Below are 12,959 nucleotides of genomic sequence, written 5' to 3'. Positions count from 1 at the left end.
GCTGTTGTCATCATGAATAGGTCTGACGACCTAAAGGAGGCTGCCAGACAACTCTCCAATACCACATTCTACAGGCCACTTTCCACAGATCCCAGGGTATGTCTACACTACCCCGCTAGTTCGAACTAGGAGGGTAATGTAGGCATACCGCACTTGCAAATGAAGCCCGGGATTTGAATTTCCCGGGTTTCATTTGCATAAGTGGGGCGCCGCCATTTTTAAAACCCCACTCGTTCGAACCCCGTGCAGCGCGGCTACACGGGGCACGAACTACCGTTACTCCTCATTCCACGAGTAATGAGTTTGTGGAATGAGGAGTAACGGTAGTTCGAACTAGGAAGCCTAGTTCGAACTACCTAGTTCGTGCCCCGTGTAGTCGCGCTGCACGGGGTTCGAACGAGCAGGGTTTTAAAAATGGCGGCACCCCGCTTATGCAAATGAAGCCCGGGAAATTCAAATCCCGGGCTTCATTTGCAAGTGCGGTATGCCTACATTACCCCACTAGTTCGAACTAGCGGGTTAGTGTAGACATACCCCCACTGAGGAATACACTAAAAAACTGCACCATCTGCTCAAGACACTCCCCACACAAGCACAGGAACAAATCTACACGAACACACCCTTAGAGCCCCGACTGGGGTTATTCTATCTAATATCCAAGATCCACAAACCTGGAAATCCTGGACGCCTCATCATCTCAGGCATTGGCACTCTCACTGCAGGACTGTCTGGATATGTGGACTCTCTACTCAGACTCTATACCATCAGCACTCCCAGCTATCTCCAAGACACCACTGATTTCCTGAGAAAACTACGATGCATTGGTGATCTTCCAGAAAACAGCATCCTAGCCATCATGGATGTAGAGGCTCTCTACACCAACATCCCACACATAGATGGAATACAAGCTGTCAGTAACAGTATCCCTGATGATGCCACAGCACAACTGGTGGCTGAGCTCTGTGACTTTATCCTCACACGCAACTATTTCAGATTTGGTGACAATAAATGCCTCCAAACCAGTGGCACCGCTATGGGTACCCACATGGCCCCACAATATGCCAACATTTTTTATGGCTGACCTGGAACAACGCTTCCTCAGCTCTTGTCCACTAGTGCCCCTTCTCTACTTACGCTACATTGATGACATCTTCATCATCTGGACCCATGGGAAGGAGGCTCTGGAAGAATTCCACGGCAATTTTAACTATTTCCACCCCACCGTCAACCTCAGCCTGGACCAGTCTACACAAGAGATCCACTTCTTGGACACTATGGTGCAAATAAGTGATGGTCACAAACACCACCCTATACCAAAAACCTACTGCTCGTTATGGCTACCTTCATGCCTCCAGCTTCCATCCCGGACACACCACACAAGTGATTGTCTACAGCCAAGCACTAAAGTACAACCGCATTTGCTCCAACCCCTCAGACAGAGACAAACACCTACAAGATCTTCACCAAGCATTCTTGAAACTACAATACCCGCCCGAGGAAGAGAGGAAACAGATTAACAGAGCCAGATGTGTACCCAGAAGCCTCCTACTACAAGACAAGCCCAACAAAGAAACCAACAGAACGCCACTGGCCATCACTTACAGTCCTCAGCTAAAACCTCTCCAATTTATTATCAGTGATCTACAACCCATCCTGGACAGTGATCCCTCACTTTCACAGGCCTTGGGAGGCAGGCCAGTCCTCGCCCACAGACAACCCACCAACTTGAAGCAAATTCTCATCAGCAACTATACGCCACAACACAGTAACTCCAACTAAGGAACCTATCCCTGCAACAAACCTCGGTGCCAACTCTGCCCACATATCTACACCTGCAACACCATCACAGGACCTAACCAGATCAGCCACACCATCATGGATTCAATTCACCTGCACATCTACCAATGTAATATATGCCATCATGTGCCAGCAATGCCCCTCTGCTATATACATCAGCCAAACTGGACAGTCCCTACATAAAAGAATAAATGGACACAAATCAGATATCAGGAATGGTAATACACAAAAACCTGTAGGAGAACACTTCAGTCTCCCTGGACACACAGTAGCAGATTTAAAGGTAGCCATCCTGCAACAAAAAAACCTTCAAAAACAGACTTCAAAGAGAAACTTCTGAGCTACAGTTCATCTGCAAATTTGACACCATCACCTTAGGATTAAATAAAGACTGCGAATGGCTAGCCAACTACAAAAGCAGTTTCTTCTCTCTTGGTGTTCACCCCGCCGCATCAGCTGCTAAAAGTGGGCCTCATCCTCCCTGACTGACTTGACCTCGTTACCTCTACCCTTACTCTTGATGGTGTACTCTTTTCTTATGCCTGCATATTTATACCTGCCTCTGGAATTTCTACTACATGCATCTGACGAAGTGGGACTTTGCCCACGAAAGCTTATGCTCCAATAAATCTGTTAGTCTATAAAGTGCCACAGGACTCCTCGTCACTTTTGCAGAACACGATCTTGAGTTTTGGTGTTGGTTAACCTCCTCTGGTTTCAGGGTTTTGTGGTTTTTAAATCAAACTTTTTGCAGTGCTCTGAAAGACAGTGAAAACCTTGTTCTGACTTGTAGGAGAATGAAGGTGAATTTAATGAGAACTAATTTCAGAACTCAGACTAGTTTTTTACAGTCCAAAACAGTATCCACCAAACCACTGAAAATATTTTCACCACTCTGCCATTCAAACTGGCATAATTAGTTCTCATTATCTTAAACCCAAACTCCAGAAGCAGTAATTTAAGCATTTGTGCTAACAGCTTGTACAGGCAGTCCCCGGGTTACGTACAAGATAGGGACTGTAGGTTTGTTCTTAAGTTGAATCTTTATGTAAGTCGGAACTGGCATCCAGATTCAGCCGCTGCTGAAACTGACCAGCGGCTGACTACAGGAAGCCCGAGGCAGAGTTGCTCTGCCCCGGGCTTCCTGGAATCAGCCGCTGATCAGTTTCAACAGGCTGAATCTGGATGCCAGTTCTTACATACAGATTCAACTTAAGAACCCCAGGCGTCCCCAAGTCAGCCGCTGCTGAAACTGATCAGCAGCTGATTCCAGGAAGCCCGGGGCAGAGCAACTCTGCCTCGGGCTTCCTGTAGTCAGCGCTGGTCAGTTTCAGCAGCGGCTGACTTGGGGACTCCTGGGGCAGAGCAGCTGGGGTGCTGCCGGCTTGATCCAGTAGTGCCCAGAGCGGCGCTACGGGACCAACCAGCAGCGCCCCAGCTGCTGTACCACAGGCATCTGGAGGAAAGCCGCAGAGCACGGGGGCAGCGGGACAGCCCAGACGCGCCGCGGCTGTCCTGCTGCCCGCGTGCTCTGCGGCTTTGCTCTCCATCTCCCTGGTCTGCTGGTCTCCAGCAGACCAGGGAGATGGGGAGCAAAGCCTCGGAGGACGCCGGCAGCGGGACAGCCACAGCACGTCTGGGCTGTCCGCTGCCCGCGTGCTCCACGGCTTTGTTCCGCTTTGCTTCCCGTCTCCCTGGTCTGTTGGTCTCCAGCAGACCAGGGAGACGGGGGACAAAGCCGCAGAACACGCCGGCAGCGGGACAGCTGCGGCGCGTCTGGGCTCTCCGTTGCCCGCGTGCTCCGTGGCTTTGCTCCCCGTCTCCCTGGTCTGCTGGAGATCAGCAGACCAGGGAGACGGGGAGCAAAGCCTCTGAGGACGCCAGCAGCAGGACAGCAGCGGCACGTCTGGGCTGTCTGCTGCCCGCGTGCTCCCCGGCTTTGCTCCCCGTCTCCCTGGTCTGCTGGTCTCCAGCAGACCAGGGAGATGGGCAGCAAACCCCGTTTGTAACTGCGGATCCGACTTAAGTCGGATCCGCGTAACTCGGGGACTGCCTGTATACCAGGAATCTGTAGAATGTGCTTTTCAGTAGCTAAATTTGGAGAGATGAAAAATTTCATTCATTATCTTAAAGCTGATTCTTAGACTCTTGGTCCTTGTCTTCAAATATCTCTATGGCCTGAGCCAAAGATATCTCAAAAATAATCTAAATCTCCAGGACCTAAAATAAAAAAATTGATTGATAGTTCTGCTCCTTTGGTACAATGAGGGTATGTCTACACTACCCCGCTAGTTCGAACTAGCGGGGTAATGTATGCATACCGCACTTGCTAATGAAGCCCGGGATTTGAATTTCCCGGGCTTCATTAGCATAAGCGGGGAGCCGCCATTTTTAAATCCCCGCTGCTTCGAACCCCGTGTAGCGCGGCTACACGGGGCTCGAACTAGGTAGTTCGGACTAGGGTGCCTATTCCGAACTACCGGTACACCTCGTTTCACGAGGTGTACCGGTAGTTCGGAATAGGACCCTAGTCCGAACTACCTAGTTCGAGCCCCGTGTAGCCGCGCTACACGGGGTTCGAAGCAGCGGGGATTTAAAAATGGCGGCTCCCCGCTTATGCTAATGAAGCCCGGGAAATTCAAATCCCGGGCTTCATTAGCAAGTGCGGTATGCATACATTACCCCGCTAGTTCGAACTAGCGGGGTAGTGTAGACATACCCTGAGATTCTCAACAATAAAAGTAAAGCTCATCTTTGTGGGAAAAAGACTGGTGATCCAAGACTCTAGAATGAAACTCCTCCAGGAACTAAAGACCATCACAAACTGCACCACTCTCTGTGGAATTTCATTGCCATTGTCCTCTGTAATATATATACATGGGAATATCTAACAAAACAAGATACCTCATTGCTTCTCTCTCTGGGGAGAGGATGAGAGAACAAACACATGACAGAGGTGTAGTCAGGTTGCTTAATATACTGCTGGGAGGTGTTCAGATATTATGGTCATGTGTAAGGTATAAACACCTACTCAGAATAGAAAACAAACTAGATTGCCCTGGCTGTCAGGGAGTAGGAGTCAAATCCTAGCCCCACTGAAGTTAATGAGATTTTTGCCTTTGACCTCAATCAGGCAAGGATTTCTCCCAGATGTTGTTCTTAAAATCCATCTTTGCAGTAGCCCAGTTAGCTAAAGTTACAATATATTTGCCTTGCTCCCTCAACATGTTTGCTTTGCTGTTTGCCTTGATGTAGATCAGTGTTTCCCGATTTTATTTGGCCACGGAACCCTTTTAAACTCAAAAGAATTTTGCAGAACCCCTAATAACAGTCTAATATATGGACATCTGCGCTAAGTAGTGACTCCATCGTCCCCACTCTCTTGATAAGTGGCAAACAAAAATGAAAATTGCTTTCAATAAAATTAATAAATGCTTAAATATAATAATAATTTTTTTTTAATCATAAAATGTTTTTGTAATGGAATTTTTGGCGGAACTCTGATTTTCACTTTGCAGGACATTGGGGTTCCATGGTACACCATTTGGGAAACACTGATGCAGATATATCAGAAGATAGTGCAAACCACAGTAGCTAGTGGCTAAGAACTCCCTGTTTAGAGGAAAAGGTGAAAAGCTAGCTCTGGCTAGCTTCAGTTAATATTGTTTACTCAGAGTTCCATACAGGCAGTCCCCGGGTTACGTACAAGATAGGGACTGTAGGTTTGTTCTTAAGTTGAATCTGTATGTAAGTCGGAACTGGCGTCCAGATTCAGCCGCTGCTGAAACTGATCAGTTTCAACAGTGGCTGAATCTGGACGCCAGTTCTGACTTACATACAGATTCAACTTAAGAACCCCAGGCATCCCCAAGTCAGCTGCTGCTGAAACTGATCAGCGGCTGATTCCAGGAAGCCCGGGGCAGGGGCTTCCTGTAGTCAGCCACTGGTCATTTTCAGCAGCTGCTGACTTGGGGACACCTGGGGCAGAGCAGCTGGGGTGCTGCTGGGTTGGTCCAGTGGCGCCCAGAGCGGCGCTACGGGACCAACCGGCAGCGCCCCAGCTGCTGTACCACAGGCGTCCGGAGCAAAGCCGCGGAGCACGGGGGCAGCGGGACAGCCCAGACGCGCCGTGGCTATCCTGCTGCCCTCGGGCTCCGTGGCTTTGCTCTGCTTTGCTCCCCGTCCCCCAGGTCTGCAGACCAGGGGGAGGGGGAGCAGAGGAGAGCAGAGCGGCGGAACGCGCGGCCAGCTGACAGCCCAGACGCGTCTGGGCTGTCAGCTGGCCGCGTGCTCCGCTCTGCTTCCCCCCCCCACCCATGGTCTGCAGACCAGGGGGAGGGGGAGCAGAGCGGAGCGGAGCAGAGCAGAGCGGCAGAACACGCGGTCAGCTGACAGCCCAGACACGTCTGGGCTGTCAGCTGGCCGCGTGCTCCGCTCTGCTCCCCCCTCCCCCTGGTCTGCAGATCAGGGGGAGGGGGAGCAGAGTGGAGCACAGCAGAGCGGCGGAACGCGCGGCCAGCTGACAGCCCAGACGCGTCTGGGCTGTCAGCTGGCCACGTGCTCCGCCACTTTGCTTCCTCTCCCTGGTCTGCTGGAGACCAGGGAGAGGAAGTGCCCCGTTTGTAACTGCGGATCCGACATAAGTCGGATCCGCGTAACTCGGGGACTGCCTGTATATGAAGTCTTATTGCTCATGTTGGAATTTATTTAGTTACTTTGACTATACAAAATTAAAATATGTTAATGTTCTCCTGAAAGGGCAAAAGAATTATGAAGGGTATGCCCTGAAGCAATTTGATCATCATGAGTTTGTGGATAGTAGAAAATGCAAGCTCTCTAGAGAAAAGGGGAAAAGAGCTCTGTCCTAGATAGCAGGAACTGCAGTCTAAAGAGATAGGAGTATTTTAAAGGGCAGTGTTTTGGATTCCTTACCTGAAAATAACATGCATGTGGAATGAATTTGTGGGATCAGGCTTGGAGTAGAACAACAGTAATGCAACACTGATTTTACAGTACAGTTATTAGGCAGAGTGGCCCAAAGTTTACTTTGTAGCATACCAACAGATGGTAGCAGCACTGAATTGATTTCTCAATGCCCCACTAGGTAGGGTATTACAGAGCTGACTTTCTATCCTGGGCTACTAAATGCAAAGCTGGTATCACAAAATTGGATGCGGTAGCAGCACACAGAGTGGGACCTGATGAGTAGGCTTGTCAGATGCTCTCATCAAAAATTCTGAACATGGCACAAAACAAAACAAAACAAGGAGACAAAGATGTTGAGCAAAAAAAAAGTTGCTGCACCTTTAAGAATCCCCGTGCTCCTCACACACACATCAGATGCAGCAGGGGAAGATTGTCCCCACTGGCCTTTGGTCCGAGAGAAACAGAAAATACTGGACATTTTACATTTTACTGGACAGGAGCCAGAAAAAATGGACTGTCCAGGAGAAAACTGGACACCTGGCAACCCTACTTGATGGGCTAGTTCTCTCTGGACAAGAGTGGCTACACTACAAAATTGTGTTGACATAACTTATATCAGCATACAGCCTCCACAGTTATTAAATTGCTTGTGTATGCACACACTGGGCTCCTAAGTTATGTCTACATGACGAAAGTACGTTGAATTTATTGAAGTCGACTTTAGCATCCGATTTTATAAAGTTAAATGTACTAAGCACACGTGGTTGATGGAGGGCATCCTCACTGCCACAGCTAATATAGACTTTAACAGTGATGCACTGTGAGTAGCTATCCCACAGTTCTTGCCGCCCATTTGAATTCCAGGTTCAGCCCCTAATGTCTGATGTGACAAAAACATTGTCACGGGTGGTTCTGTGGTATTATTTATCCATCATCCCTTTGGGTTAGTGCTTAGTCCCTTCCTCCAAGTAGGTTACCTTCTGCTATGGTTCGGTTTAAGCCTATCAGCAGTCCCAGGCGCACATACATGTCTATCAGGAAGCCAGCTGACTCCACGATGGACTCCCGCCCCCTCTCGCAACACAAGGGCTACTGCTCTATCTGCTCTCCTTCCCACAGAGCTAGCCTCTTACCTGAATGGCCTCTTCCATTTTAGGTTCCCCCCTTCTGGCCTCCCAGTCATTATAGGAGTGGCACATTGTGCTGATAAAACTCATTGCAAAACAGAGTAGGTGAGATAATATCTTTTATTGGGTCAACATGAGCTGGTGGTGAAGGCATGACTGGGGGAGGCAAGCTCCCAGCCCCACCCCTTCGCTTACAGGGTGGCAGGGCAATGTGCCGTGCGTGTGCTCCCCCTCTCAACCACGGGGAGAACACGGGAGCAGGTGGGTGCACATTCATCCCAGCCTCCCCGGCCCCGGGGAAGGCAGACAACATGGCCCGAGCCTTCCCAGCTATGGTGGAGGGCACACCACGTGACTTGGCAAAGCCCAGCATCTCCAGCCCTGGAGTACTGGGGGGAGAAAGAAGAGAGCTCCATGTGGCCTCTCCAGCCTTGGGGAGGAAGGAGGTTGGAGGGTGTGCGGCATGGCCCCAGCCTCCACAGCCCCGGAGAAGGGCACACCATGTGGCCTGACCCAGCTTTGCCTACTGCAGACGTCCTGGGGGGTGGAGTGTGAGCAGGACTATGCCTAGCAGTTTGGGAAGGCAGAGCCTTCTTCCTCCTTACATAGGAGATGCCCATGTGGGTCAACTTCTCTTGGTGGTAGATACAAGCTTATGAACTACATAGAGTTCTTCAGGTCTGGGGAAAGAAATCAGGAACAGAAAAAACACACCAACACCACAATAAGCTCACAACATTCCCTTAACTCTTTCCAGGTCAGCCTGGGTTTTGCAAACCCTGTCGCACAGCACTTGTTTGACCTGAGCTGCAGAACATACTTGTGACTGTGTTGCTTGTGAGTCAAACTCCTGTCAATAACACCTTTCTGCTCTAGCTTTTGTGTATATTACGCACATACATGCACCCAAAATAATGAACTCGGACTGTTCCAGTTAGAATTGAGATAGGCATGGTGTCCGCACTGGCTTTCCAGTTTAGCAGTTAGGAAAACAGTATTGATGAATAAATGTGCCCTGAAAGGTATTCTGAGAGGCTGATCCAGCACACATCGCAGTCAATTGAAGGAAACCCTTTGTCTTCAATGGGTGCTGAACACAATGCTTTCCCTTTCCCTCCCCACATTCTCAGAGTAAATATTTGTTGTAGCACTGTCATGTGCAGATTATTTCCCTTTTCACTGGCTCACTTCTCTTTGCCGGCTCGCTTCAGATTAGGAGTAGAGTGTTTTCCCGTTCCCCTTTCCAATAGTTGCCAACTTTTCTGATCTTACTGACGGTCTTTGCCTGCCCGCTCTCTATTCCATTTCTACTCACTTACTCATGGGTGAGCATAGCAGCAGCTTGATAAAGCACCCTTTCCCACAACATACCGGCTACGTCTACACTGGCACCCTTTTCCGGAAATGCTTAAAACGGAACAGTTTTCCGTTATAAGTATTTCTGGAAAAAGAGTGTGTACATTGGCAGGATGCTTTTCTGGAAAAGCCTTTTTTCCGTAAAAGCGTCCGTGGCCAATGTAGACACGCTTTTCCGGAAAAAAGCCCCGATCGTTATTTTCGTGATCGGAGCTTTTTTCCGGAAAAGACTACTGGGCTGTCTACACTGGCCCTTTTCCGGAACAGTTTTCCGGAAAAAGGACTTTTGCCCGAGCAGGAGCAGCATAGTTTTTCCGGAAAAACACTGACAATTTTACAGTAGATCGTCAGTGCTTTTCCGGAAATTCAAGGGAACAGTGTAGACCGCTCGCAGCTTATTCCGGAAAAGTGGCTGCTTTTCCGGAATAAGTGGCCCAGTGTAGACACAGCCACCTAGAATAAAGATTCTGGATGTGGGTCTTATCCCTTGCCTAGCTGTACAAGGTGTCACACACTGATCCCATCCAGCTCTCTCAATGGACAACATTCTAATATAATGGGATCTGACCAATGAATCTCATATGCTAAGACATTCCCGGGTCTGGATAATCACTGATCAAAGTTCCTAAATTTGGATCTTCCATGCATCCCCCCCAGGTGTAGGCTTCCTATCCATATTCTTCTTGAGCACGGGGAGCCCATAGTCTGCCTATCTAGCCTTGAAACCAGAGACTCAACCTGGAGCTCCCAGTTGGGTAGGCACATTTCCACCCCGTCCTTCCAGATTCCACCTGACTCTGTTAAGTTCTGGGGTTTAGTTAATCCCCTAACAGATAACATGTCAATACTGCTGTGTCTACACTACAAAGTGATGTCAGGGATCACACGCGGCTGTCATTAAACTGCTTTTGCATGCCCACACAATGCTCTTAATGAAGGCAAGGTGCATTGACAGAGAGCAGCATGCCGTGGACAGCTATTCCACTGTGCAACTAGCCCTTCTGCTTCTGGGTGTTTTGAGGATGGATCTGTGCCTCATGGGGTCAGGCGCAGCATCCCATGATGCAGTTTTCTCCATCTCAGCATTCATAGAATCCTAGGGCTGGAAGAATTCTCAGGAGGTCATTGAGTCCAACCCCCTGCCCAAAGCAGAACCAACCCTAATTAAATCATCCCAGCCAGGACTTTGTCAGGCCAGGACTTAAACCTCTAGGGATGGAGATCCAACCACCTCTCTAGGTAACCCATTCCAGTACTTCACCATCCTCCCAGTGAAATAGTTTTCCCCAATATCCAACCTGAACCTCCCCCACTGTAACTTGAGATCCTTGTTCTACCATCTATCACTACTGAGAACAGCCTCTCTCCATCATCTTTGGAACCTCCCTTCAGAAAGTTGAAGGCTGCTATCAAATCCCCCCTCACTCTTTTCTGCTGCAGACTAAATAAGCCCAAATCCCTTATCCTCTCTTCGCAGGTCATGTGCCCCTAATCATTTTGGTTGTCCTCCGCTGGACCCTTTCCAATGCATCCATATCCTTTCTATAATGGGGGGTCCAGAACTGGACGCAATACTCCAGATGTGGACTCACTAATGCCGAATAAAGGGGAATAATAACTTATTTAGATCTGCTGGAAATGCTCCTCCTAATGCATCCAAATATGCCATTAGCCTTCTTGGCTACAAGTGCATACTGACTCATATCCAGCTTCTCATCTATTGTCATTCCCAGGTCCTTTTCTGCTGAACTGCTACTTAGCCAGTCAGTCCCCAGTCTTTAACAGTGCTTGGGATTCTTCCATCCCAAGTGGAGGACTCTGGACTTGTCCTTGTTGAACTTCATCAGATTTCTTTCATTTGCTTCAAAGTACATTTAGTGCGTTATTCAGCAATCCCAGTAAACTGTCCACCTGCCTTCTCTGCTGGAGAGCATGGATTCCACACTGCTCTCCACTCTTGTGATGACTGTTTTAAATACATCATGGCTGTTCCTGCAGTATTTAGCCCATAAGAAAGGCCATACTGGGTCAGACCAAAGATCCATCAATCCCAGTATCCTGTCTTCTGACATTGGCCAATGCCAGATGACCCAGAAAGAATGAGCAGAACAGGTAATCCTCAAGTGATCCCTCTCCTGTCATCCCTTCTCAGCCTCTGACAAACAGAGGCTAGGGACATCATTCCTACCTATCCTGGCTAATAAGTATTGATGGACCTAACCTCCACGGATTTATCTAGTTCTTTTATAAACTCTATTAAATTCCTGGTCTTGACAACATCCTCTAGCAAGGAGTTCCACAAGTTCACTGATTTAATAGACCTCTATCATATACCCACTTAGTTTCCTCCTTTCTAAACTGAAAAATCCCAATCTTTTTAATCTCTCTTCATATGGCTCTTGTTCCAAACCCCTAATTAGTTTATTGCCTTGTCTGAACCTTTCCCAATGCCAATATATCTTTTCTGAGATGAGGCGACCACATCTGTACGCAGCATTCAAGATTTGGGCATACCATGGATTTATATAGAGCAGCGTTTCCCAGGGTTGGGGGTAGCGGGGCTGTCCGGCGACGGAGATCGGAGACGGCAGGTGGTGGAACCAGGGCTGCACGGGGGGAGGGGAAGGGGGAGCTGGCCGGGGGAGATCAGGAGAAGGAGGACGGGAGAATCAGCTGCCAGAAGCAGGGTTGGACGGTGGCAGCAGGGCTGGTGGTGGGGGGTCGTCAGGGGAGCAGGGCTGACTAGGGGAGATTTGTGGGTGGCGAGGGGGAACCGGCTGCTGGAAGCAGGGCTGGATGGGGGCAGAAGGGCTGGACTGGGGAGATCGGGAAGAGAAAGGTGGGGGGGAGCAGGACTGACCTGGGCACATGCAGACCCTGCAGACCCTGGCAGACGAGTGAGTCTGGTTGGGGATTCCATTTTTCCCCCTCCCCCCCACATACCCTCCCTGGAGTAGTTGCGAACTGCCTGGCAGGAAGACACACACAGACAGCGTGAGCACATCTACCAGCCAGGCAGCTAAGGACTAATACATCTAATTATAATAAAACGTACCTAATTAGACAATACCAGGCATTTTATATGTCTGGTAATTTCTCAATTTCTTTCCCAGACAAAACCTTCAAATGCCGGACTGTCCAGTACAAAACTGGACACCTGGCAACCCTACCCTTCCTTGCACCCTCCCTCTTAGCCAGATACCCTACCCCCAATCTGCTCCTGCTCCCACCTCCTGAAGTGCTCATGTGGCGCCGGGTCCCCCAAGCCCTGACCCAGGCTGGGTGGAGGATTCAGCTGGGTGAAACACTGAAAATTTATTCATTTTTCATTCTTTTTTTTTATATGTGTTTATATTTTGGGTCTGCAAAAGACAGTACTGAAAAAAAACGGTTTCCAACTAAAGTAAAAAGTTTGGGAAACTCTGATCTAGCCTGCTTTCTATCCATCTTACAGTCCATTTATCCAATCCATATTCACTTAACTTGCTGGCAAGAATATTGTGGGTGACTGTATCAAAAACTTTGCTAACGCTGGCACTGGGGGCTTTGGGAGGACCAGAAACAACTTATTTGAATATTCATCATTTGCTTATTGAATATGCAAATATGCAAATGAATGTTACCAGTCCTCCAAAAGCTCGTGAATGGATTTACTGGTCCCTGTGTCAAAAAGTTTGGGAACCCCTGATATAGAGGCAATAAGATGTTCTTTGTCTTAGTCTCTATCCCTTTTTAATGATTCCTAACATTCTG

Source organism: Pelodiscus sinensis, chromosome 4 (assembly GCF_049634645.1).
Source record: "Pelodiscus sinensis isolate JC-2024 chromosome 4, ASM4963464v1, whole genome shotgun sequence".
Taxonomy (NCBI): Eukaryota; Metazoa; Chordata; order Testudines; family Trionychidae; genus Pelodiscus; species Pelodiscus sinensis.
The sequence above is the reverse complement of the archived record's forward strand: the minus strand, read 5'-3'. Positions refer to the sequence as shown.